General features: G+C 44.6%; 1 protein-coding gene across 2 annotated transcripts in view; it reads left to right on the top strand.

Annotated features, from left to right (window-relative positions):
• SCAF8 (SR-related CTD associated factor 8) overlaps positions 1-24229 on the top strand; it is a 112035-nt gene that overhangs the window by 7819 nt on the left and 79987 nt on the right. The window contains exon 2 of one of the 2 annotated variants that reach the window (XM_040350981.1): positions 10484-10527. The exons of the other annotated variant lie outside the window; for it this stretch is intronic. The gene's annotated coding sequence lies outside the window, so the exon portion shown is untranslated. The remainder of the gene's footprint in view (positions 1-10483; positions 10528-24229) is intronic. 2 annotated transcript variants of the gene reach the window in all.

The raw sequence follows: 24229 nt of genomic DNA, 5'->3' as shown, positions 1-24229 counted from the left end.
ACCAATGCCTTCTCACTGCATGCTATGGTACCCCTCTGCATCATAGACGTTTCCTCTTAGGGCTGCATGGATGGTGGTGGGGGAGCACAGAATGCAGCGGAAAGAAATGGCATATTAACATAAGTAGAAGTGTGTGTTGGCCACCCTCTGCTAGAATTTCAGCTAGATTCAGCAGGAATGCAATTTGAGGTGTGTATGGATAGCATTACTCTGACCTCTCTTTATCTTTGGCACAGGAAGTGAAGGAAAGTCTTCTCAATGTGACACAGACAACATAAAAAAAAGTTTTTTTTTATTACTGCATCCAAAAGAAAGGAGTACATTTTTGAATTATATTCTTTTATATACTTTTTAGTTTGCCTGGATTTGGCAAGTATCAGGTCAGTTTTATAGGCAGGCTCCAAAAGGATTCTAAATCACTTTACCAATCCCCCCCTCCCCCAAGGTTACAGGAAAGTGTGGCGATTGGGGGGGTCAAATCCCTTGTAGAGCTTGCCATTAAGTAAGCCTCTCAATTTTGCCTAGTGAAAATAATCTAGCCAAGCCAATACTAGGCACATTCTTCAGGCAGGCCTCAATATTGCATGCTGCCTGATCTCTCTTTGATACTCCCTTAGGCCTCAAGTAAACTGAGTGTTTATCTCCAGGTCATGGGGCTCAGGCATTCACAGGACAAGTGCTCAAGAGGGTGACAGCTGCTGCAGCTGGACGTTGCTCCTGTGCTTTCTGCTGCATCTGAATTCCAAAACTGCATGCATCGGGACTAAACATCCAGCGTGCATGGGGCAGTATGAGCCTGAGCCCCACGACTGCTTTATTTTGCTAAGAGATCATGTTAAAATCCATCCCCTTTCACTTCTGGCAGGGGCCACCTTGATTAAGGGCAGATGTAGCATTTACTTCCTGGAATCCATCTTCCTTTTAGATCAGGCATCCATGCATGGAGGTGTGCCTAGCTGATAAAACCCCTCCTGAACACTCCTGGGGATGTATGACATAATTTGCCTAGGCATGCACACCAGGAAGTAATAAAAAAACAACCTGCAAGGCATAGGCATAATGAGCTAGTATGACTAGCATACTAGCTCATTATCAATTGCTTACATTAGATCGAAGCCCCTGCAGCGGTCCTTGGACACGTCCTCCGTCGCCGCCATGATACCCGGAGTGACTTCCGGGTATCGCCACTCCGGCTCTGTGACTGGCCGGAGCGGCGTTGACGTCACTCCCGCGCACATTTCCACCACTTTCCGGCAGGCTCCCATTCAAGAGCCGCAGCGTGCATGCGTCGTAGACATCTGCACCCGCTTTTCTTCAAATATCTCCTTAAACCTGTACGTTAAGGAGATATTGCAAGCACCTACAGGTAAGCCTTTAATGTAGGCTTACCTGTAGGTGCAAGTATACCATGAGGGTATACAACAACTTAAAGAAATACATAAAAAAAAAAAAAAGTAAACCTATCTATTTACTAAGGCTAGCAGCATAAAGATTAAACATAGTCAATGTTGATTGGGAGAGTGAATTTGCACTCGTTTGCAGTCCAGACCAGGGATACTAAAAGGCACATTCACATAACCGGAGAATGGGAAACGTACTTTCGATAAATAATAGGTATTTTATTGTATGTGTCCATATTTTAAGGATGATGTAATAATTAGAGGTGCACCAAAACATATCGTCAGAAAAAAAAATGGTACCTGAAAGGGGGCGGGGTACGCCCCCGGTTCTGCCAATTGCAGGAGTGTCATCCTGGCGCGCCCAGTCCCCCACTCCCCTCCTCGCCGCGATCTCCACGTGTCACGGAGCTGGATTGCACAGACCGCAGTAACAATGTCCTGCCTCCTGTGATAAACGTCATACTGATCCAATGGCGGTACATTGAATTTGTGTGATGTGATCACAGGAGGTGGGACATTGTTACTGCGGGCCGGCCAATTAAAATCCGATCCGTGACACACAGAGATCACTGCTCTGATCCAGGTACTGGTGAGCCTGCCAAGCACAGGTAGGCTGCATCTACAGGCATTGGTGAGACTGCTGGGCACAGGAAGGCTGCATACGACAAGGAATGGTGAGACTGCATTGATCTCATGATGCAGGACATGATACAAGAGATGGTCAGAGACTGGAGGACATGATACAAGAGATGGTCAGAGACTGAGGACATGATACAAGAGATGGTCAGAGACTGAGGACATGATACAGTAGATGGTCAGAGACTGAGGACATGATACAGTAGATGGTCAGAGACTGAGGACATGATACAAGAGATGGTCAGAGACTGAGGACATGATACAAGAGATGGTCAGAGACTGAGGACATGATACAATAGATGGTCAGAGACTGAGGACATGATACAGTAGATGGTCAGAGACTGAGGACATGATACAAGAGATGGTCAGAGACTGAGGACATGATACAAGAGATGGTCAGAGACTGAGGACATGATCCAGTAGATGGTCAGAGACTGAGGACATGATCCAGTAGATGGTCAGAGACTGAGGACATGATCCAGTAGATGGTCAGAGACTGGAGGACATGATCCAGTAGATGGTCAGAGACTGGAGGACATGATCCAGTAGATGGTCAGAGACTGAGGACATGATCCAGTAGATGGTCAGAGACTGAGGACATGATCCAGTAGATGGTCAGAGACTGAGGACATGATCCAGTAGATGGTCAGAGACTGAGGACATGATCCAGTAGATGGTCAGAGACTGGAGGACATGATCCAGTAGATGGTCAGAGACTGGAGGACATGATCCAGTAGATGGTCAGAGACTGGAGGACATGATCCAGTAGATGGTCAGAGACTGGAGGACATGATCCAGTAGATGGTCAGAGACTGGAGGACATGATCCAGTAGATGGTCAGAGACTGGAGGACATGATCCAGTAGATGGTCAGAGACTGGAGGACATGATCCAGTAGATGGTCAGAGACTGAGGGCATGATCCAGTAGATGGTCAGAGACTGAGGACATGATCCAGTAGATGGTCAGAGACTGAGGACATGATACAGTAGATGGTCAGAGACTGCAGGCTGTGTTTTTCTTTACCTTTCTTGCACTAACGATTCCAACAATGAATTCATATAAATTGAAATTGATAATATTAATTAAAGTCAAATATACATTTTTTTTTTTAACTGTCATTTTCGGTTTTTGGCAAAGTGCATCCTGCATTTTCGGTACCAAAATTTCCAATTGGTGCACCCTTAGTAATAATGAAAAAAAAGTGATCTTTACGTATTTGTAGGCCAGCTGTACATATGACACTGCGTATCACTAATGATAATTGGGTTATTAGAAAAAGAGTGCCATGGTGTCATGAAAAGCATGTGGTGTTGGCTGAGGCAGCAAACATGCGCGACAATTTCTAATGCTGAAAGCACAACTAAACCCTGGCATTGATCATGCTTCTTTACAGTCGCTTTCTGTTGGCTGTATCCATGTTTCTCTTGCTTGTCTAAACACTAACACCAGTCTGGCTTTAGATCTCTGTTCAGCTCATAAGGTCTGTCCTCATCCAGAAGGTGTGTACATTCAGCCTCTATGGTTGGTTAGGTAGGAATGGCCAGTCAGGGACTACGAATGTATGCAGCTCAGGAGTTCGGACTGCATTTGCTACATGTTTGCTTTATGCCTGTCACTTAAATATGAAGCCAGTGAGTACTGAAGCTTTCATTTTAAAAATAAAATCTTTAGTATACTTTGTGAGCAAGAAATGAAAAGTAGCAGTGACATCATCACTGTGATGCACATAATCAGAGCGGTGGCAGGCCCACCTACTACAGGCTACCTGCATTAAAAACTACAGGAGGGAAGGCGACAAGACAAGTCACTTTGAACACGGGGACAAAGCAGCAGTGTCTTTAGTACAGGAAGTGCCTACACACACACAGTTTTACACTGGATTACAGCACAGACCATGGAAGAATATGTGTGTTTCTTGTATTTAGACAATATTTGCTTATCTTGGAGTTCAGCTTTAAATTTCAAGGTTAGGATGTGCAGAAGTCAAGTATGACAGATTGGAAAGTGATAAATATAAACCAACATTTTGAGTGGTGAGATGTTTGAAGTGAGGGCAGCTTGAAGCACAAGACAAATCTGTAGGCAGAAATAGTACAGTGTTTTGCAAGTGTCTAATATGACATATGTTGCTATGTTTATTTTATCGTATTCTATTTAGTCTCAAGGCCCTACACCGAGTTTACGGACACATAGGAATCATCTGCCTGCATTTCCCAATGTTCAGTGTTATAAAATAGATTTTTAATTTGTATGTATTTAAGTTAGTGTGGTATATAAAACATAATACTGTTCAACTGATTGTAGTGTGTCAATTACACACATTCTTACATTATGCTAATCTGCAAAATAAATGTAACAAGTAGGGTTCTCCCGATACCTCTTTTTTAAGACAGAGTACAAGTACCGATACTTTTTTACTCGCCGCCACCGAATACCGATACTTTTTTTTTTAATCTCGTGACAGCGGCACATGTGTCAGTTTTTTTTTTTTTTATCTTTAACAATTTTTTTTTATTTATAATGCTTTCTTTTTGTTAAAGGGGGGGTGCGGGGGGTCCCTGCGGGTGGACCGTGTCAGTGTGTTTTTTCTTTTATTTTTTTATTTTCTACAATCCTTTTTATTCTTCTTTTTTTTTTTTTTTATTCTTTTTTTTTTTTTTCAGCCCTGTTGGGGAGCTTTGGTGAGATATCAGGGGTCTTAACAGACCTCTGACATCTCCCCTCTGAGACAGAAAGGGACTAGGGACACATGTTCCCCAGTCCCTTTCTCAGCAGCATCAGCTGCACTGAAAATGAATGGAGTGAAGACAGCAGCTTCTCTTCATTCATAAACTGAAACATTGTAATCACAGTTTACAATGTTTCAGTTATGTGAATAGACAAGAGTCAGTGGTCACTGACTCTGTCCATTCGGAGCAGTAAGGAGACGGATTTACCGGCTCCTACCCCGCTCTCCATCCTGACAGTTCCAGGGTGTGGAGGAGCACGGAGGGAGAGAGTAACACGGGAGGGGACACGGAGACATACACGGAGGGAGAGAGAAACACGGCGGGGGACACGGAGAGAAACACGGGGGGACACATAGGGATACACGTAGGGAGAGAGAAACACGGGGGGACACGGAGGGAGAGAGAAACACGGCGGGGGACATGGAGGGAGACTGCAGCAAAATGGAGGGGGGCTGGAGGAGGACACAGGGACAGTCAGCGGTGATCGTGTGTGGGGGAGTTGCAAGCACCGATCACCACTGATTTTAAAGCAGCTGAAAGCTGGGGGGGGGGGGGGGAGAAGTGGAAAAATTACTTTTAAATCTATACAGTGGTGATCGGTGCTTGTAACTTTAAATTCTGTGCAAACATCAAGATAAGGCATGCCACATTATAACTGGGATGATGGTACGGTTTTATTATTTATATATTTATTTATTATCAATCCTTACTTGAGGCTATACTCCCCTTTTGCATGCCACATTATATTTATAATATCTTGTGGGCAAAATATTTTTAAGTTATCTAAAAGTATATTTGGATCTTGCAGGGAAGCAAAATGGGATCCAAAAAACACAGAATTGTTACCAAGAAAGTCTTTGGAGCAGGGAATCCTGCATAGGAGTAGTGAGTAAAGTGACGAGGGGTTCAGATTACTTAAATCAGAACTAAAGTAACATTTTTCAATGCACACTTGGCACAGCTTTCTGTGATGAGACTTGAGAGCGAGCTCTCTGCATGCTCCCAGCACAATGGCTGAGTTGTCGAAGACATCTCTTGCCCTCTACTAAAGATTAGAAGATAGTGGGATTTTCTCCCATTCATATGACAGGTAATCACGTGGTTATGTGGTCGGTCGATCCTTTCTGCCCCCCTTAGGTGTGAAGACCCTGTTAAAGGGATGCTGTGGTTGGGCGGAGAGGGGATAAAAAATGTAGCTGTCAGCAAATTAGAAGAGGACAGAACTTGGAGAGGACATAGGACTGGACTTGGAGAAGCTAGTTCTGTGCAGCAATGTGTTCTGGCCCATTATTAAAATATAGGAACATAATGGCATACTAAGAGGAAGGTTTGGAAAACCTATGATCCCTGGACTGTTCAGCCAGCAGAGATGAAGCCAAGAGGTTATATAGAGAATCCCAGCTCCTACACAACAGCTGGAAGACCTGGAAAAGCCACAAAACACAACTTTACAAATGTGCATGCATGCACTTTTTTTGGCTTGCAATTTCAGTTCCACTTTAGCCGGGTGGGATCTTCGTTGTCGGTGAATGTCATATGACGTCCTAGAACGCTCACCACTGGCCTTTATTCAGGTTGAAAAAAGTCTGATGAGAGCTTTGGGTCGGGAATCCCGACCATGTGTATTCTCCATCAGACTTTTTCCAACGTAAAAACTACTGGAAAAAGATCGAGAGCAGGATCGGAATTTCCGATTATGTGTACAAATCTTAATGCGCAAAATTACTACTCATGCTCGGAAACCATTTGCATGCTCAGAAGCATTGAACTTTATTTTCTTGGCTTGTTGTAGTCTTTTTTTTTTTTTGTGTATTTTGTGCGTGTACTCGAGAGATGAGCCGGACTGCAGGAGTTGGGAGTAGGCAGGCCTCCCCCAGAGGCAATCTGCCACCTTTCTCCATGCCCCGGGTGGCAATGGTGGGTGTGTGAGAGGGTCCTCTCACACAGCCCGCCCTACCTGCTCCGCTTTGAAGCCCAACGGGGCAGAGGGACTCCCTATAAGGGAGTGAGAGGATCTAGCCCGCTCAACCAGCCTCGTTAGTCCTTCGCCTCTTTTTAGAGATTGCGTGGTCAAAGTGCGTGCATGTTAACCCAATTTCGAGTGCGTGTAAGTGTGGTGGTTTTTGTGGGAGGGGGGTGGGCGTACTAAGCGCAGGCTTACCTTGCATAGCACACCCACCGGGAGCTGGGCTGAGACCATCAAACTCAATTCACATGTAGCTGAGACCGGGATCCAAACCCCTAGCTGCAGAGGTGAATGGCTTGTCAGCGCAGTGCCAATCGCGTTGAGCCACCGCAGCTCTGTTGTCGTAGTCTTTTACGTCACTGCGTTCTTGGCCGTCAAAATTTCCCCGAACTTTTGTGTGACCACGTGTATGTAAGGCAGGCTTGAGAGGAATTCCGTCTGAAAAAACCATCCAACTTTTTTCTGACGGGAAAACCGCTCGTGTGTTCGGGGCATTAGACTTTCTATTTTCCAAAAAGGGGTCGTTTAGGGGATATTTGTACTGTCCTGGTGTTTTTGGGCCTCAAGAAATAAGATAGGCCGTCAGTACATCAGGACCGATACATAGTTTGTGGGCTCTATAACTTTCCTGCAGACTAAGTAATAAACACAGTGATTTGGGTTATTTTCACCATAGAAATGTAGCAGAATACAGTTTGGCCTAAATTTTTGACGAACGATTATTTATTTGCAAAATTTTATAACAGAAACAAAGAAAAAGACATGTTTTTTTTATTTTTTTGTCAACTTTTTCAGTCTCTTTTTTGTTTATTTTGCAAAATATAAAAAAAACATTGGTGACTATATCAACAAAAGAAAGCTCTATTTGTCCGCACAAATTAGAACAATTTGTTATGGGTACAGTTGTCATTCAAAATGCGACAGCATTGAACGCTGAAAATTTGTCCTGGAAGGGGGTGAAAGTGCCTGCTATTGAAGTGGTTAAAGTAGAGGTTAACTCACCAGAAAGTTTGTCCCAGTTGCAAATGCACCCTACATACTTTCAGGCTGGGTTCCTACTTATACGAATTGGATGGGGGTATTACCGCGGTTTCCCATTGATTTCAATGGGAAGGAGTTGTATAGGAGCAGTAAACACCCTGCTCCAAAGATGCGGCTAGCAGGACTTTTGAAGCGGTCCTGCTAGCGCACCGCTTCAGTGTGAAAGCCTTTGGGCTTTCACACTGAAGACTGCAGGGCACGATTTTTTCAGGCGGTATAGCCTGAAAAATGCGTCAGTGTGAAAGGGGCCTAAAATGCAACATTTAAACACTCACACGGAGTTCTAAGTATTATATTTCACTATATAAAGTCAGTTTACTGTTTAAAAAAAAACCATGTAAATTCACAACTCCGGTGGGTGTAACAAGATGTCCGCTTAGTGTATCCTTACCATGGATGGGTGTAGCAAGATGGCTGCGACTAAACGTCACTTCCATTACACATTCTGATGGGTTGCCTAATCTGATGAAACACCGGTTCACAAATCTCTGGGGTACCTAGGCAAAAATTTCAGCCTGATTCGTTCCTGGAACGTAGAACAGGGAGGCAACGGACCCCTGCTGTGAGCTGCATCTGGATTAGGTGTAAACCCAGCCTCACACCTATGCAAATTGGATGTGTCGTATTTGGCCAAATCCAATTCGCATGACAGAAGATTGTGACCAGCTCTCTATGGAGCCAGTTCACATATCTCCATTGCGGCCGCGGAGTTTGTTAGTGAATTGTTGATGTCAGAGGGAGGGTCTAACGTTATTGCTTTGCAGATGCCCAGACTACTGACAAGATGTTCATGCACTGCTATTTGGCATTACATCTGTCGGATGTGGATCACAGCAGGGGTCCGGTGCGTGCCTATTCTCCGTTTCAGGGCTGAATTCAGGCAAAAATTAGACCCTGATTCGTCCCTGAAACGAAGAACCGGGACGCACCGGACCCGTGCTTCGAGCCGGATCCATCAGAGTTATGAACCCAGCCTCAAAGTTGTTCAAATCAGTTGTTTTTTGGAGTTCTGTTCTTCATGTAATGCTATATGGCAGTGCATGAACATCTTGTCAGTAGTCTGGGACTGCAAAGCAATAACGTTAGACCCTCCCTCTGACATTAACAATTCATTACCAAACTGAGTATCCATGAATGTGAACTCGCAGGTGGCAGCTGAAGTTAAAGTGGAGGTTCACCCTATAAAAAATTTCTAACACTACATCCAGCCCAGTCCTGCATATAAAATGACACTGACCTTTTTTTTCTTCTTTGCCGTAGATAGCGTTTAGCCTTGGAATTCACCGCGGCTTCCGGGTAGGGAATCCCGCGGGAGTGGGCGTTCCTATTGTCATGCCAATTGATTGACATGCTAAACGACGGCGCACACAGCGCGTCACGACTTCCCGAAGGAAGCTCGGGTCGGCTCGGCTCTATTCGGCGCCGGTGTGCAGGCGCCGAATAGAGCCGAGCCAAGCTTCCTTCGGGAAGTCGTGATGCGCTGTGTGCGCCGTCGTTTAGCATGTCAATCAATTGGCATGACAATAGGAACGCCCAACTCCCGCGGGATTCCCTACCCGGAAGCCGCGGTGAATTCCACGGCTAAACGCTATTTACGAAAAAAAAAAAAAGGTCAGTGTAATTTTATATGCCTAACTGGGCTGGATGCAGTGTTAGAATTTTTTTATAGGGTGAACCTCCACTTTAAGAAGTGTGTAGAAAGCCAGGCTGATAGGAGCTGTGACTGTCCACATGTATCCACACATCCAATGCTTATCTGCGGTCTATCATTTGGCCCTTAGGCTGCATTCACACCTTTGCCACAATTTTGCGGTGTTTTTTGCCGCAATATTTGCAGCGTTTTTTTACTGCGATTTTGGACAGGTCTATGGTCACCAATGTTAAAAACCGCCAAATACGCTCAATTCGAGCGACAAAAAAGAGTCCAGAACTTGTTTGAACTTCAGGCATTCGGTGTCAGGCGTTTTGGAGTGGAGATGTGAACCATCTCCATTGAGAATAATGTATTTTTTCCCCTCTAACTTTTGGAGCTTCAGGCGACAAAACGCTCAGGTGTGAATGCAGCCTAACCGCAGGTAACCACTAGTTGTGTGGATACATGAGGACGGCAATGACTCCGGTCAGCCTGTCATTGCTTTGTACAAGCTACCTGACCACAGATTTTTAAAACCACCTGTGATTCCAGCCTTGGAAATGTGCATGTTCTTGCTGAAGGAATCTGCGGATGGCCCTGTTCATGTTTGGACAAGGCCTAACAGATATTTGCCCAAATGTAATTTTCTTGCTGATAAACAGGTGCCGCTGTGCTATACTGAAACAAATGTCCAAATATCAACTGCAGGTATCTTTCTCTATAGAAATACCTCTGAAGTCTAGAAACCATACATAGATGCTTGTGGGGACAGTTGCCAAATAAAAACTAGACAAAAATAATAATTAAGTCTTGGTCTCCCTGCAGATTTTCAGTCAAAACCACAGTAAATGTGCAAGTATGCCACCCTTTGGGATTTTTTGTGCACCAATAGCAATCCACATATTACAAACAAATCTTTGGTTACTGTTGTCAGTGCAGTGTTCAGTGTGAGCAAGAATCTGCCACACAGTAGACTTTGCTATGATGCCTTTATAAGTTATCTTGGTAGAGCAAGAGGAAAACATTTAAAAATGTTAACTAGATCCCATGACTAATCCAATCTGTCATTTTTTCCAGGGTCAACATCAGGGTATTGAAGTGCCCCATATCGAACTAGTCAGGTTTGAATATTTCATGAGAAACCTGTAACCTTAATTTTGCATGTTTCATTTTGTTAAAGAGTTCTGTATTTTCTTCATGTGTTGTGCCAGCTTCAGTGACAATCTCCAGTGGTACAGTTTACATTGATCTGAGATTATTAGTAGTTTGGCTGTCTTGGAGGAATTGACCAGTAGTGTAGATTGGATTGTTTCAAGTCTTCTTGTATTTGTCTTGATTTTCATGTGCCTTCTTTTTGCAATATTAGAAGCAGTTTCAGTTGTGAGACATTGAACTTTGGTAGAATTTGCCTGAAAATGAAAACCTGAGAGTGTAAACATGAATTGGTAATTTATCAAAGCTCTCATAAGCACATACCTGTGAAAAGAAATATTACATATTGGCTATTTTTGGTTACATGTTAATAGCGTATTAAAGCAATTTTTGCTAGGGTTTGCCTATGTAGCTGGTGATGTGCACGATTACAGCCTTGGATCCAGTTCACTTGCTGCTGTTTATATGATTCCTTTTTCATGTACAAATCGGCAGCCATTATTTTTAGTGTGATGGCGAGCAATGCATTGCAACTGAAGTATTGGGACCAGTTATATACACATGCCACTGTATTTCCAAATTTCAGTGTAAATCTGGACTGTCTGCAAAGCACACTGTATTTACAAAATTTATCCCATGTCCGTCCCTTTTTTTTATTCATCCTAAGGCCCCATGTACACGGGACGCTGCTAAACGTACATTCAGAGGCAGTTGGACACTTTTTATAACTGCCCCTGAACTCATTCAATGTTATCCTATGTGACCATGTACACAGTCTCGTTTATTGCCGTTTTTAGGCAGTTGCTTTTAACAGCGTTTCTTTGAAAGCAAAAAAATGGGTTCAGACGCAGAAGATTTACACATTTCAGACGCCAAACGTGGCTAAACGCGGTAACCTGCATTTAGCAGCGTTTCGTTTATAGCCTTTTTTCGTTAGAAACAAAAGAAAACGCGTGGCATGTAAATGCGGCAAAACTGATGTTTTAAGTGTGGGTTACTGTTTGTCAAGTTTAATCATTTAGGAGCAGTTGTAAAAACGTCCCATGTACATGGAGCCTTATGTACACGGGATGTTTCTACAACCTCTCCAGAACAATTTAACTTGACAGAGAGTAACCCACGTTTTAAAATGTCAGTTTTACCGCAGATTCATGCCGCTTTCAGAGGTGTTTCAAATAAAATAGTTTTTGCAAAAAAAAAAGTCTATAAACGAAACGCGGTAACGTTTAGAAGCGTTTGGCATGTGAAACTTCTTGGTCTGAACTCATTTGTTTGCCTTAAAAAAAGGCCTATAAACGCAACTGCTTAAAAACGACAGTAAAGGAACCTGTGTACATGTACACATAAGATAACATTGAATGTGTTCAGGGGCAGTTAAAAAAGTGTCAAACTGCCTGAACGTACGTTTAGCAGCAACAGTGTACATGGGGCTTAAGCCAAATTGCCTAAATAGGATCCCAAGTTGCAATATTTGCTTGCCCTTTGAGAGCATTAAAGGATGGTTGTCCCTCATTGCTCTTACACAAATTTTACTACTTTTTTTGCTATACTTTGTGGCAACAGAGACACGTTTTACCAGTAGGGAAACAAAGCTGGAAGGCGGATACTATAATATTTAAGTTCATATAGGTATGTGCTGTTGACATGCTCTATTTTATCGTTTTCCTCAGATTTGTGTTTCATGGTGGTAATGGCAAGTATTATTGAGTACTGGCAGGGTGTCCTATTGCTTTATTGTGTGTAATTTAGCATTTGGTGGTTTCTACCTGGATAGGTGTGGATCAGTATTGAATATGTATGGTTTGCTTTAGAATTCTCTAGATAAGGAAGTGTTGAATTAGTGAAGAAATACATTTGTTAAATAGTTTAATGGTTCTGTTTGCTTTTTGAGCCTTTATAATATTAAAGCTTTTGTTACTCGGTTTGTTCTGAAAGGCATTTCCCTGTACCAAATTATATACACCAGGTACCGCTAAATGGCAAAACGTGACCTGGACCAACTGAAAGTCCTGTCTGGACCACGCTGCTTAGCAGCCTAGGTGTCGCCTCACAGGTCTCCTCATCTAAAAGGTCTAGACGGTGGATGGGAGCTGCCCAAGTGTTTTAAAATCACCAGTGGGTAATTGGTTGCTGGGACACTGGTTCTAGCAACCAATGCCCCACTTGTTATCTCAAAAAGTTGGACAGCTCCTGCCTTATTTTAAAGCGGGGTTTCACCCTAAAAACATTTTTCTAACATTACATTGTGCTCACTTCCAATATTGACAGTATGCTGATTTATTTTTTTTTTTCTGTACATACCGTCGTATAGCTATTTTCCCCCCTGGCTTCCGGGTAGTGGCTGCCACGGGAGTGGACGTTCCTATGCAGAGGCTAAGTGATTGACGTGATGACAAAAACTTCCCCCCGGCGCATAAGGCGCGTCACGAGTTTCCGAAAGAAGCCGAACTGCGAGTCGGCACTATTGGGTGCCTGCGCACTGACGTTCGGCTTCTTTCGGAAACTGGTGACGCGCCTTATACGCCTGGCTCCCGCAGGAGCCACTACCCGGAAGCCGGGGGGGGGGGGGGGATAGCTATACGACGGTATGTACAGCAAAAAAAATCAGCATACTGTCAATGTTGGAAGTGAGCACAATGTAATGTTAGAAAAATGTTTTTAGGGTGAACCTCCGCTTTAAGAGCTGCTTCACCTTCCACCCTCTTCTGTGTTAAGGTGGTGGGGGTGTTTTAATGGGAGAGCAGTGATTGTGAGCGGGACTGTTATTTAAGGGGGTGCTGTGATTGCAATAAGGACTATGATTCTAAAATGCAAAATGTATGTTGAGGTGCCATTCATCATGAATGGCACCGCAAATGTGGTGCAATATTGCCGTTATTGTTGCACAACAAAACCTGCCGCAAGTAAAAACATGCCGGACTCAGGACCAGAGCTTCAAGCAAATAGACTGCCCTACGCGGAAACCACGCTGTTCAAATCCATAGTGGCACCCATGTTCCCGCTATGTTAATAAGGCCTAAGAGAAGGGGCTGTGGTGTGTGTGTATGTGATTACAAGGGGGGCGGGGGTGGGTAGGGGATGTAAAGGTGGTGGGGGTCAGTTATTGAGGATGTGGGGGGGGACTGGGATGTGAAGGGGGGGGGGGGCTGAACACACTAATTTAAAGAGAGAGGCGGCTTAGGACACTGTAGAGGAGAGGATTATGATGTGAAGAGGGGTTGAGGACACTGATGTAAAGGAGGCACAAAAATTAGATTCAGACCGTTGCTGGAATAAAAAATTGATTTTAAATTCAATACCCTGGATCTACACCAAATCAAAGGTTTTAAAGAGGGCCTGCCATCACAAATCACATTTCACATGTTGGAAATGCTGAATTTTGTGTTGTCATTTTTAAGGTAAAAAATTCCAGCTTGCAATGATTGGGAAAAAACAAAACTGAAGTTATCCTGATTGTAAACTAGATGGCTTAGATCAGTGTTTCTCAACCACTGGCTTCAAGTCCCAGAACCTCCTGCTCACCAGGCCTCTGGCATTATCTTCCAAGTTTCTATGACTTGCTTCAGGTAGGCTTCAACAGTGCTCTCATGTTGGAACATTTTGACAGGAGATCTCTGCAGGTCTACGTTTTCCCAGCATGAGGCAAATAAAAGCTGTCATTTATTGCTGGAGGCCAGTGAACTCATGCAGCATGGTTACACTACTGCCTGTAGTTCTGAGGACTACAGGAGCTGTATCAGTGACTGCTTGAGGTTACAGAAAGTGCTTGGATGAGGCTGGGTGTCATCCAGCCAAGAAGTGAGGCAGCTCCTACTCTGCAAACAAGAAGAGAAGAGCTTCTCACAGCAGCATGGAGGTGGTAAGTATTACAACCAAACATTTATTATTCACTCTGCGGGGATAAGCAAGAACACACAAAAAACATTGGGGTTGGGCCTTTATAAACTTGCTGAAGTACGGGCTGATAGAAAAACCTGTTAACTTAGTTCATTAACCACTTCAGCTCCGGAACGTTTACTCCCCTTCACGTCCAGGCCCTGTGATACAGCACTGCGTTATTTTAACTGACAATTGTGCAATGCTGTACCCAAAATAAAATGTCTCCCCTCCCCCACAAATGGAGCTTTCTTTTGGTGGTATTTGATCAGCTCTGAGGTTTTTAGAAACAAAAAAAGACCAATAATTTTGGGGGAATAAAAAACAATATTTTTTACTTTCTGCTGTAAAACACCCAATAAATAATAATAATAAAAAAAAACTCAAACTTTATAAATTTAGGCCAATATGTATTCTGCTACATATTTTCGGTAAAAAATCCCAATAAGTGTATATTGATTGGCTTGCGCAAAAGTTATTGCGTCAAACTATGGGATATATTTTTGGGGAATTTTTATTTATTTTTGCTAGTAATGGCGGCGATCAGCCACTTATAGTGGGATATTGCGGCTGTTAAATAAGATCAGACATCCAATTGACACTTTTTGGGGACCAGTGACACTAATACAGTGATCAGTGCTAAAAATATGCAGTCACTGTACTGAAACTGGCAGGGAAGGGGTTAACACCAGGGACGATCAAAGGGTTAAATCTGTTCCTAGGGAGTGATTACCGACTGTGGCGGATGTTCTTTTACTATGAGAAGGCAGAGATCCGTGTTCCTGCTTGGCAGAAACACAAGATCTCTACCTCCTCTTCGCACAGAACGGCAATCTGCCTTGTTTACATCGGCAAACCGCCGTTCTGTCTCTCTCATGAATGGTCAGTGAGTCCTGGTGGACATCGAGTCTGCCGGACCCCCTGATTGGCTCCCACTGTGTCCAATCACAGCGTGCGCGTGCCCCAGAAGTGCAGAATTACGTACAGGTACGTGATTCTGCGTAGAGGAGCCGACGCTCCACAGCAAACGTGGCGAACGGCCAGACATTATAATATTGTTTGGGGAAACCTCAGGAATGGGTATAATTTGATTTTAAGTGAAGCAAGTGCAGTGCAATTACTTGCATTTAGAGAAAAATCTGCCTCCTGTACGGCATCACTCTAACTGGGAGAGTGAGGAACAGTGCTAGGATCAGGAACACTAAAGCTGTCCATACATAGGAATCGAGCCAATTCAGCAGGAACCGATTGATCCATGTTTGGCCACTGCAGTTGAACAGGCGTTAATCTACTAATCTACTACTTTTCAACTGCCCTGTTGCATAACTTGATCAGTGCCGTAGTAATTTTCACATCTCTCTGATGTCAAAATACAATGGCTTAGCGGTGAGGATTCTCCCATCCACCTCGTATGTGTGGATGGGGAAATTGGGTCCGTTTTTCCACTCAACCCATTGGCCAGGTTATCATTATGCTGCTGCTTTTTTTATTTTTTTTCCAGTTTGCAATTTGGGAGGGAGGTGTGCCCAGTGTTCTTGACCAGACAGAGCTGCTGAGGTATGCCAGTTGATGATCTGCTCTGATGTCTAGAAAGAGAGCATAGATCACAAAACTTGTGGCACAGACTTGAAAATACTGTGGAAGATAAAACATTTACTATACAAGTATTTAACTGCAAACTGTTTTCCTGGACTTCAGCAGTCCTTTCAATTGACACTGTTTACAGAAGCCAAATGTAAATGGTTAGCACATATATATCTTCTTTGCCCAGTACTCCAATATTAGAGGCTACCATCTTGTCTCTCACATAGCATAGTGAAAGGGAAGACTGGCTGCAAATAATAGACTAGATATCAGAATCACCTTTTATGTCACTACTCTGCATATGTCGGCTGCCAGGGGTACTGGGTTAGGTTTGCCATACACATATAGATATTTCTCATTCAGAGGAGAAAAATCTTCACCGTGAATGCCGGAGAAAGAAGCAGTGAATAGATTTCACTGCTTCATAAACGGACACCTTAGCCCACTATACAGGACGAATAGCTGTATCTCCCACTGTAGCTGTTGTGGTCCGACAGCTAGCACTGCTGGCTGCATGAGTAGCTAAGCAATGGCTGCAACTGACTGGATGCAGCCACTGTTTGGCTGACAATTTTCTGCCAGCCTCCTTACATTTTTTTTATCAATACAAAATAATTTTTGGCCAGTTCATGAGGAACCGGCTAGAATTTGATCAGTGTATGGCCAGCCTAATAAGGAAATGAGGACTTCGCTGCTGACTTTTGACAAAAAGTCAAAATCGACATATTAGGAACAGCACTGTTTAGTCTGCTAAGGTGGAAAGAGCAGATTTAAAATGGCTGATGGAGCAGATACGAAAGATACCTTTTATGTGTATGTGAAGATAGAAATATTCACTTTAAGCCAAACTCTTTCTAATATGTAGCTAAAAACATTAAAGAAGTCATGTCCTGCCCCTGCCGTCTCTAAGCCCAAGAACTGAGCAGTCGCATGACCGTTGATCGTTCAATTATTGGTCTACTTAGGAACAGTGATTAGTGACTATTATTTGCCTCCATTCTCCTCCTGGGCTAGGGAAGGAAGGAGGCGCAGCTGGCTTTTGTTGTCAGCCATGCGCAGAGAGCTGGAGCCAGGCTGCTGGGTGCATCCTGACAATATGGTCGGAATCTTTCCAGAACCTGGAGCACCACTGTGTTGTCAGCTGATGGCAGGCTTTAGCCCACTGTCGGCTGATTCTGGGTCACATGCAAGTAAAAGTAGGTGCACTCCTTTTACGCAAAAAAAAAGTGGCCCTATTAATGTCATGTTCACAGAGCTCAGAACTGCACAGGCATCAGATATTTAACATGATTGTGTAAGTTCTAAACAAAGATTGCCTTGCGGTTATTGGCAGAGGGAGTACCGTAATCTGATCTCTGTGAAGGCTAATAAATACCTGCCAGCAGGGCCGGACTGGCCTATCGGCATAGCGGGAAATCTCCCAGTAGGCCGTCTGCGACCACCTGGCCATTGGCCCAGTGTTGCCAACCACCTGTGCCGCCCATAAATTTCAGCCTATTTTAGGGCTGCCTGTAAAAATTATGGCTGCAGGCCGACATGTCAACGGCGCATGGGCCGTTGCGAAGATAGCCGAGCTCTGGAAAGCCTGTACATGCTCACCCATTTTTGGGCAGGCGGGTGCATGCGCAGTGATTTAATAGCACCTGCTCGTCTTGGCAGTGGTGCTCGCCTCTCCACATCATGACCAGGTAAGACCTGACCCATCTGCAGCCTTTGACCACCTCCTATTACTCTCCTATACCATGTCTGCACAGCCTGTGACCACGTCCACTCAGCCTATGACCCCTCCTGTACCATGTCCGCACAGCCTATGACATCTCCTGTACCATGTCCGCACAGCCTATGACATCTCCTGTACCATATCCGCACAGCCTATGACATCTCCTGTACCATGTCTGCACAGCCTATGACCACCTCCTCCTGTACCATGTCCGCACAGCCTATGACATCTCCTGTACCATGTCTGCACAGCCTATGACCACCTCCTCCTGTACCATGTCCGCACAGCCTATGACATCTCCTGTACCATGTCTGCACAGCCTATGGCCACCTCCTCCTGTACCATGTCCGCACAGCCTATGACATCTCCTGTACCATGTCCGCACAGCCTATGAACACCTCCTCCTGTACCATGTCTGCACAGCCTATGACCACCATCTCCTGTACCATGTCCGCACAGCCTATGACCACCATCTCCTGTACCATGTCTGCACAGCCTATGACCACCTCCTCCTGTACCATGTCTGCACAGCCTATGACCACCTCCTCCTGTACCATGTCTGCACAGCCTATGACCACCACCTCCTGTACCATGTCCGCACATCCTATGACCACCTCCTCCTGTACCATGTCTGCACAGCCTATGACCACCTCCTCCTGTACCATGTCTGCACAGCCTATGACCACCTCCTCCTGTACCATGTCCGCACAGCCTATGACCACCACCTCCTGTACTATGTCTGAAAAGGTTGAGAAAGGATTATCCAAAGAATGTGGCTTATCCTGGGCTAGGCATTGTTTCACTTTTTGGTGAAATGGATGGCATTTAATTACTACAAATATTTTGGCTCCCTAGTTTAAAGCTTTGTAGGAAGAAGGTGCTGACCCAGCCCTGAGAACTGTATATGTTTTTGATGTTGATAGAGTGAAAGGCGCCAAGTAGGGCTTTCTTGGTTAAAAAATACTTTTCCTTCGGCAAAGAAATCTGACCAGGATTCTGACCCTTACCCAAAATTTCCAAAATAGCACCGGTTTCCATCAGCTCCTGATTGTAGACTGGTATTGTATAAATGTAATGTGTACATACAGGGGGTGGGCCCTGGTTTTAAAGGATAAGTCCAGCCTGAGCTTTTTAGGCTGGGCTTCTCCTATAGGTCACAGGAGTGCAATTAGTTTTGCATTACTGTGACCTGTTTTCAACAGAGAGCGGTCTGAAGTCCGCTCTCTGCTGACGTCCCTGCAATCAGACGAGGCAGCACGTCATCCCCACTTCCGAAGTCTGGATCCACCAGCTGCCTTGACTGATGGCCGTCTCAGCGAGCCGCTGAGACGGCTGCTTCCCGCCCCTCCACAGCTGATCGCTCCAATGATCATGAAGGAGCAGATCAATAGCAATGCTGACTGACAGTCAGCATCTTTCTGCTTGGGGAGGAGTCAGAACCGAGCTGTCCGCGATGTTCGGTGGCTCGGTTTCCCAGTGCAGAGACACCGGGGGACATCTGCAGTATCAGTCTGATGCTGCATCTACCCAAAAAACATACTTCTCTTTTAATGACTTGTTTGCCAAACTTATAAACCTAGGGGGGCAGATCTTTAAAACAGTCACATTTATAAGTCACAGAACTGTGCTTTACAGTTGCTTAGCTCTTTACTTGCTTCAGGGCAGTTAAGCACTTAAAGCTTCATTCAAATGAATGATTGGTGGCAAAGAAAGCTGAGAGAAGGAGAGCCCAGTCACATGACCAAACTCCACCTATCATGACATTTGAGTCAGGCAAGGAGCGCTCTGTGGAACACAGCAGGCGCCACAGCATGCTCTCCACTGTGTAAATGTAGTGTGGAGTGCAGTGTTGCATAAACACTGTGGAGTGTGTGTGTGTATGTATATAGATGGAGAGAGATGGCTATATCTCCTCGTGAGTGTGTGTATGTATCTATATATATATATATATAGATAGATATCTATATATGTATATATATATATATATTATATATATATATAGATGTCTATCTCTATATATATATATATATATATATATATATATATATATATATATATATATATATATATATATATATACTGGCCTTGTGCGTGCCACTACTGTCACTTGTAAACAATGAAGCCTGGCTTACGTGTTTAAAAGTGAGAGCTCACCTCTCTAAAACCATAGGACCGCTATGAAACAAATTATAGTGCTATTGATTTTGTAGACTCCTGTGATTGTTGCGCAAATGTTTATCGATATGATGGCACTAAAATTATTAGCGCTGAAAAACATAACTTACAAAATTCTGACTAAATTCCTACCAAAATATAAAGGCTAAAATGGTAAAGTTAAAGCGGGAGTTCACCCAATTCGGTTTTTGTTTCTATTCTCCCCTTAGATTCCTGCTCGTTTTGTCTAGGGGAATCGGCTATTGGTTTTAAAATATGATCCGTACTTACCCGTTTTCGAGATGCATCTTCTTCCTTCGGTTCCGGGTATGGGTCTTCGGGAGCGGGCGTTCCTTCTTGATTGACAGTCTTCCGAGAGGCTTCCGACGGTCGCATCCATCGCGTCACTCGTAGCCGAAAGAAGCCGAACGTCGGTGCGGCTCTATACTGCGCCTGTGCACGACGTTCGGCTTCTTTCGGAAAATCGTGACGCGATGGATGCGACCGTCGGAAGCCTCTCGGAAGACTGTCAATCAAGAAGGAACGCCCAGTCCCGCAGCCCATACCCGGAAGCGACGGAGAGGATGCATCTCGTAAACGGGTAAGTACGGATCATATTTTAAAACCAATAGCCGATTCCCCTAGACAAAACGAGCATCAATCTAAGGCTAAAAAGTGTGCGCTATGGGTGAACCTCCGCTTTAATAACACATGTTTGTAAATTTGTAATGTTTGTGTACGTTTTAAGATACTCAAAACTGTAAGTAAGCAATCTGGATGTTGGCTTCGCACCTATGCCTTGTGCTGATGCCCAGTTTCAGTGCCATGTATGTGCTGTGTTGGTGTGCATTGTAATAAAATGATGTAGGCCCACAATTTAATGCAATGCGTTACTATATGCAGCAAAGTGTCGGTATGCGTTGATGCACATAGTTAAATAAATGTTATTAAAGAAACAAAATAAAGCACTGCAATGCATTTTAATAATGCACTGCAGTGCTGTTGAATAATGCATACTAGTGCACACAAGTTATGCGCATTGCTGTGAATGGGTCCTTAGTTTGTTGGTGCACTGCAGGATTTGATTTACTAAAACTGGAGAGTGAAAAATCTGGTGCAGCTGTGCAGGGTTGCCAATCGGCTTTGAACTTCAGCCTGTTAAATTTTTCCCAAAAACTGCAAGCTGGTTGGTTTCTATGCAGAGCTGCACCAGATTTTGCACTCTCTAGTTTTAGTAAACCAACCCCAACGTCTATTACTTCTAAGTTTGTAGTGTACGTGTGTATGTTGTGCGCAGTGCCAGGACAAGGTCATCTAGTGCGCAGGACAGAGATGCCAAAATGCGCCCTCTCAAGATGCATGTGTCCGCAAAAATTAAGCACAAGTGTGCAGGTTTACCCCCTAAGCATGAATTCCATTTGCAAGCCAAAAAATTTCTCCACCTCCCAGTACAAAATTATTTTGCGGCGTGCGCGCGTCTGCAGTACCACTTGCACAGATCGACGTACAAGTACATCTTTTTTTGTGAGCCGAGCCACCTTGCCGCAGTATATATGCGGAAGACGGTCGGCAAGTGGTTAATGCATAGAATGCATTAAGATAAAAAATCTTCTGACTTTACAACCCCTTTAAAGCAGAGTTCCACCCAAAAATTGAACTTCCGCTTTAAGTACTGGTGACCCCCCTGACATGCCACATTTTGCATGTCATTTTTTGGGGGTGGGGAACCCAGCTCCCACTGCCTTCCCAGCCGGTGGTGCCCACAGTTACAATGCCGGTGCTGCGGGGGGGGGGGGGGGAACGAGGCTTCATGCGCCCACATTGCTGGACTATGGGACAGGTGAGTGTCTGTTTATTAAATGTCAGCAGCTACACTTTTTGTAGCGGCTGACTTAACCACTTCAGCCCCGGATGATTTGACTGCTCAATGACCAGGTCATTTTTGTGATGCCGCACTGTGTCGCTTTAACTGACAATTGCGCGATTGTCAGGCGAAGATGGTATTTGATCACCTCTGCGGTTTTTATTTTTTGCACTATAAACAAGAGAGGAATTTTGAAAAAAAACACTATCTTTTACTTTTGTTTTTTAAATTTAGTTTAGGCCGATATGTATTCGTCTACATATTTTAAATAAAAAAATTGCAATAAGCGTATATTGATTGGTTTGCACAAAAGTTATAGCGGGGGATAGATTTATTGCATTTTTGTTATTTTTTTTTACTAGTAATGGCAGTGATCTGGACTGGGATATTGCGGCAGACACATTTTTGGGACCATTGACATCTATACAGTGATCAGTGCTATAAAAATGCAATGATAACTGTAAAAATGTCACTGGCAGGGAAGGGATTAACACTAGGGGGGCGATCAAGGGCTTAACTGTGTTCTAACTGTAGAGGGGATGGGACTTACTAGGGGAGATGACGTGTTGGTGCTTGTATGAACTAGGGTTGTCCCGATACCGATACTAGTATCGGTACCGATGCCGAGCATTTGCCTGAGTACTAGTTCAAATGCTCCGATGCTTCGCCCGATACTTGTTCGGACAGGGTGATCAGTGTGGTGGGAGAGTTACAAGCACTGATCACCGCTGTATAGATTTAAAAGACGTTTCTCCACTTCTCTCTCTAACCTACCCCTCCATGTGGCTTTTAGCTGCTTTAGTGAAATCAGTGGTGATCAGTGCTTGTCACTCTCCCACACATGATCACTGCTGACTGTCCCCGCATCCTCCTCCAGCCCCCCTCTGTTCTACTGCTGTCTCCCTCCAGCCCCCCTCTGTTCTACTGCTGTCTCCCCCTCCGTGCTGCGGTCTCCCTCCGTGCCCCCCTCCATGCTGCGGTCTCCCTCCGTGCCCCCCCTCCGTGCTGCGGTCTCCCTCCTCCGTGCTGCCGTCTCCCTCCTCCGTGCTGCCGTCTCCCTCCTCCGTGCTGCCGTCTCCCTCCTCCGTGCTGCCGTCCTTCTCCATGCTCCTCCACCCCCCGATCTGTAAGGGTGGAGAGCGTAGGTAGGAGCTGGTAAATCCGGCTCCTTACTGTTCAGAATGTACAGAGTCAGTGATTACTGACTCTGTCCATTCACATAACTGAAACATTGTGTTTGCAATGTTTCAGTTTATGAATGGAGAGGAGCCGCTGTCTTCTCTCCATTCATTTTCAGCATAGCTGAGGCTGCTGAGAAAGGGACTGTGGAATCTGTGTCCCTAGTCCCTTTCCCTGTCTCAAAGAGGAGATGTCAGAGGTCTGTTAAGACCCCTGTTAGCTCACCAAAGCCCCCCAACAGGGCTGATAAAAAAGCTTCCCCACCTGCTCAAAGTGGAGTATCAGCAGAATGTGTGTCATTAGGATCAACCCTGAGCTCCCCTTAGACCCGGTTCACACTGGCGCAACATACGCTCCGACTTTGGGAACACATGTTGCATGACGTGTATAAATGAATGGTTTTCTATGAGAGCATTCTTAACTGGTCCGACACAAGCCGTCTGACATTGAAAAAGGTTCCTGCACTACTTTGGTCCGAATTCAGCCCTTTCAATATCATTAAAGTTGGATCATCATCTTAACTGATCCGATGGCATGCGACTTGCGCTCTGAGAATCTTGAAGGGGAACCCCACTCCAAAAAAAAAACATGCCCCCCCCCCCACAATTCCATACAAGGCCCTTCAGGTCTGGTATGAATCTTGAGGGGGAAACCCCTACGCCAAAATGTAGGACCCCCCTCCCAAGACCATACCAGAACCTTTTGGTCTGCGCCCCAAAGCACTGTGTTCCCATTGATGGGGACAATGGCCTCTTCCCAACAACCCTGGGAGGTGGTTGGGCTCTTATCGAAATGTGAAAGCCCCCTTTAATAAGGGGGGGGGGCCCGGATCCTGTGCATTCCTGCATTCAAGGTATGTGGGCAACATGTTAAGCAGTGATCACTAATGGGTTTATTTTTATTGTGCACACTGCTAGGCATATTTTGTTAAAGGTCACGCTGATGGGCACCTTTTTTTATGTTAAGGGGCACGCTGATGGGTATATTTTTAATGCGCATACTGATGGGCATATTTTGTTAAGGGGCACACTGCTGGACACATTTTGTTGTGCCCATCAGAGTGCCCCTTAACATAAAATGTGCCTATCAGGCATGCACATTAAAGATTTTACCATCAGCGTGCCCCTTAAAATAAAAATTGTCCATCAGCGTGCCCCTTGACATAAAAGGTGCCCATCAGCGTGACCCTTATTTTATGTTAGGGGGCACGCTGATGGCCACATTTCATGTTAAGGGGCAGGGTTTGTTGTGCCCATCAGAATGCCCCTTAACATAAAATGTGCCTATCAGGCGT

The sequence above is a fragment of the Rana temporaria genome, chromosome 4, assembly GCF_905171775.1.
Source record: "Rana temporaria chromosome 4, aRanTem1.1, whole genome shotgun sequence".
NCBI classification, from domain to species: domain Eukaryota; kingdom Metazoa; phylum Chordata; class Amphibia; order Anura; family Ranidae; genus Rana; species Rana temporaria.
Note: the sequence above shows the minus strand (reverse complement) of the source record. Positions and strands in the feature narration are given on the sequence as shown.